The 4,487-nt window shown below is 31.1% G+C and overlaps 1 long non-coding RNA gene across 1 annotated transcript; it reads right to left on the reverse strand.

Moving 5' to 3' along the window:
* Positions 1-2,619: 2,619 nt before the first annotated feature.
* On the reverse strand, positions 2,620-4,171 carry LOC127151697 (uncharacterized). The gene is made up of 2 exons (XR_007824806.1): positions 4,077-4,171; positions 2,620-3,986 (listed from the first exon to the last, which is right to left on the reverse strand). It is a non-coding gene; the product is annotated as an uncharacterized LOC127151697 (long non-coding RNA).
* Positions 4,172-4,487: the final 316 nt, after the last annotated feature.

Genomic DNA, 4,487 nt, shown 5'->3' on the forward strand with positions numbered 1-4,487 from the left:
CAGTAGTGTGAAGAAGCGTAAAATCAAATTGTATTACCTTATCCAGGTAATTTTGCATCGTAGTGACGTTGTAGTAACCTCGATACTTGTTGAACAAATCATGATTGTTTGGTTTAGAAAATCCTTCACAGCTAAAGGTTTTGAAGGTCACCTAAATAGTTTAGGTCTACAAAGTTTTTGCACTATAGCTAGGACAAGTGGGAGAATGTTTGGGTGTATGCCCTGGTTTATTTTATTCATATGAGTTATTCTCTCATCGTTGAATTCAACATTACCCACATATATCTAGAAAGATCTTCATGTTGATAATAAAAAAATTAAATTAAATCGTCAGTAAATGTTTTACAAATAATCCAAAAGATAAATTAAATGTAGTACATGTATTTGTAACCTAATCTAATCAAACTAATGCATAAATGGACATAATCGATCTCATGGTCCATGGATTCTTCAAATACCTGTAAATTTGCCAAAATGAACTTTAGTCAACATTCATTAAATACATGCCAAACAAATTTCACCTTCTTATAAGAATAAAAACTAATAAACATACGAATGAACTTTTCAAAATAAGCCAAGGTAAAAATAAAAGATGAACAAGGGATGCTAAAGTGAAATAAAAACTACAGAAATATGCTTTTGGTTTGGTTTGTACACTTCAACGTAGAAATGTCAAACATTACCATTGGTCAATGGTCATCTAATCAACTTACAATTCTAGCTTTTAACAATACATTCATAGGCCTATTAGCAACTACTATAAATCTCCATACACAAACTTTTTAATTGGGTAACTTTTTTTTTTACAAATTTTTGAAATTTCATTTTAAACAAGCCATCCAACATGAGTATACATAATGAAAACGACTAAACATGCAATAATTGTGTTTATTTATTCTATGACCGTTCATATTTTTCACTCAACGATCAAGTTTCGAATGAATAGAATTACTTCACATGAAAGGGGGTGGGGATAAGAGACTGAAAGATGATAATAAACTTTAGCCTTTGACCACAAAATCATGTGCTTGATGGTTGTTAAAAGTAAAGCAACTATATCAAAAGGACCAGCCACGTACCCTACACTTGTTCTGTGCACCAGATTGTAGATCAGTCTCAATTGAGAATAACCAAGCAAAATCTTCAGAACCTCATTCTTAATGAAATAAAAGAGACAACTCACAGATCAAAAAGTAGTGAACAAAAGACATAAACTAGAAATCTTACAATTCCCAGGATCAATATATGCAATAGAAACAAGAAATCTCGAGCCTATGTATGCAAAAAGGTCCTTCCAGCATTTCTTCTGCACATAACACGACAGCAAGTAGGTCTTAGTAAAAACAATTCCTTCAACACTTTTGTCCGTACCAAATACTCCATAGCTTAAGCAAGTTTCTTAAACTTTAATATATAGGGGTCTTTTCAAAATTATAAAAAAGCTACAAAATATTTACACTGTATAGAACAGTTCTAAAAACGGAACCCACCGTGTAAAATACCGAAAATGCCCTATCAACCACGCCGTCAATAACGCGCGCGTAATATATTTGCGATCATTTACATATATGGTTACAATTTATACGTGATCGTTTAGATATGGTTCAATATATACCCGATCGTTTAGATATGGTTCTATATATACGCGATCGTTTAAATATGGCTATAATTCATACGCGATCGTTTAGATATGGCTACAAGACGATCATTTATATATGACTACAATTTATATGCGATCGTTTAGATATGACTACAATTTATCTTTTTAATTTCATCGTTTATTACACGATCGTTTAGATTTGGGGATCCAAATCTAAATTATTTTTTTAAAAAAATTTTGGTACACGATTTTTTTAATTTTTTTGTACACGATCGTTTAGATTTTTTTACGCGATCGTTTACTTTTTTTTAGACGATCGTTTACATTTGGCTACTCCAATCCAAATGATTTTTTTTTCAAGATTTTTTATACACGATCTTTTATTTCTTTTATTTCTTTTGTTTCTTTTACACGATCGTTTACTTTTTAAAATGATCATTTACATTTGGCTACTCCAATCTAAATGATTTTTTTCAAGATTCTTTATACACAATCTTTTATTTTTTTTACACGATCATTTACATTTGGCTACTCCAATCTAAATTATTTTTTTTTTCAAAATTCTTTGTCTTATACACAGTCGTTTAGATTTGGTTACCCAAATGTAAACGTGTAAAATGAAAAAGAAAAGAAAAAGACGATGGAAAGATTAAACGACTTAAAAAGGAATCAGAAAAGAAGAAGATGTATATTAAACGATGTAAAAAAGAATAAAAAAAGAAGAAGGACGGTTGAAAGAAATCATAAAATCATAAAAGAAGAAATACAATGGAAAGAAATCGCACTGAAAAAAGAAAAGAAATATGATGGAAAGATTTAACGACGTAAAAAAACAATTGAAAAATAAGAAAGATGATGGAAAGAAATACCAGAATAAAAAGAAGAGAAAAAAAACGATGAAAGAAATCGAAGAGGAAGGCGATGAAAGAAATTGTAGAGAAATCGCGAGGAAGAGAAGGACAAACTTGAAATATTTAAAAAATATCTAACTTTATAGCATTTGTTATGCAGTATGTAAATAGTTTAATGTATGGTTACATTTGTATAAGTTTTCCAAATATATAATCTCATTAAAAGTGGAATTTAATGACTAATTATCCTATCATTTGAAAATTGACAAGGATTAATCATCAAAACATTAATTAAAAAACTAAAAGGCTCACATCAAAAACAATAATCTGATCGGTTTCTGGGTTCTTGATCAACGGAGCATGCGAAAAATCTCATCCCTAGCCCTAAGGAATTGTGGCTGCCCAGAATTAGGCCCTCCAGCAGCCAATTTTATATTGTTCCTCAAAGTAAACAAACAAACACAACCCATTTGCTATCTCCATCAGAAAGCAACTAAAATGAGAAATTTTCCGAAAATAAAGTAAGAGTAGACTCAGATAAGGAAAAATTACACAATATCCAAAACTAAAAATTAGTCTCTTCAAAAAGTTAATAAATTCCCGTCACAAAAGGAACTGGGGCTGCATTGCAAGATGACAACAACAAAAAAGTCAAGTACAAGCTTTTGATGAATGTTCATTATTCTTCTATTTTCAAAGCAAAGTTACGGATGTAATACAAGATTAGAAATTTGAGTGTGCCCCAACCCAAGCAAACACTAAAATTCCATCATCACTTTTACGGGAAAAAGCAAGTTAATCTCGAATAAATTCTGTTACTCATTTTTACTTTTCTTGTGTATTACCTTCCTATTTATAGGAAGGGCCCAAAATTACAACACTAAATCAAGAAACTTCACCAAAATTTATCCTTCAACTAATTCTACTATATAAGATGCTTTAGAAATTTTTACAGCATTATGATGTAACTGTGATTAAGAAATTTTAATTACATATCCAATAAAAAAACCAACATTCAAAACACTTTCTAATAAGGTATAGCAAGATTTTTACAAAATCTAACATATAATATAACTAACCAATTCATAACGCACAACTACTCTAATTACAAATTATATTCATAAACTACAAAATTAAAGCCAGCAAGCACCTAATAGGGTATGGCAATGGACTATAATCGTCGGGGAACTTAAGCAAATATTAAAAAGATTAGAGTGAGAAAGAATTAAGTGGAGCCCAAAAAAAAGGCCACCCCAGTTACCTTCCTTAAGAGAGTGTAAAATGTTTAAGACCCCTTTGAAGTAAAGCATAGATGCTGCAATCTCTGGTCATACACAAAGCTGGGAGGATGGAGCTTTTTAAACTATTAGGCCAAATGAAACAATAGGTCAAGGCCTCTAAACGTGCATGCCAAAGCCATTTATTACTGACACTCAAGGTATATGTGTCAAACCGATTTCTCTTCGACAAAGGACAGAGTGATAATGGTATACTCCACAATGGCCAAAAGGTGTGACATAATGGAAGCTTGGTTGCTGGATAAAAGCCCAGATGAATAAGAGACTTAAAAAAGGTCTAAAGTTCGAACTAGAATTATACTAATAATTCCAAAAAAACATTCAAACCTCAGTGTTCTTCTCTAAGCTGAAGAGGTAGTATATTTCCATACCCACTAGAGCAAAATTCACTACTTCACCAGTACAGAGGATGCAATTTGTACATTATACATTACCAAAAATATATTAATATATTCAAAAATCAGAATTCATCTAAAACCTAAAGAATCTTTACAGTTTTCATAACCTTGATTGCAATATCAAAACTCTCTACTTTGCCAGGATGCAATATGAACAAAAATCAAAGAACTCAAAATAGCAATATTCGATTTCCTAAGAGGGCAATTTTTTATGATATTCTCCCACATGTGGACTGCTTTATTCTCCTGTGGAGAATATTGTGACAAAAACGCTAAACATAAACAACATTCGTTATCCAAAAAAAAAAAAAATGTAATCCTCATCATAAGCGCTGCATTA

This window comes from Cucumis melo, chromosome 11, assembly GCF_025177605.1.
Source record: "Cucumis melo cultivar AY chromosome 11, USDA_Cmelo_AY_1.0, whole genome shotgun sequence".
Taxonomy (NCBI): Eukaryota; Viridiplantae; Streptophyta; class Magnoliopsida; order Cucurbitales; family Cucurbitaceae; genus Cucumis; species Cucumis melo.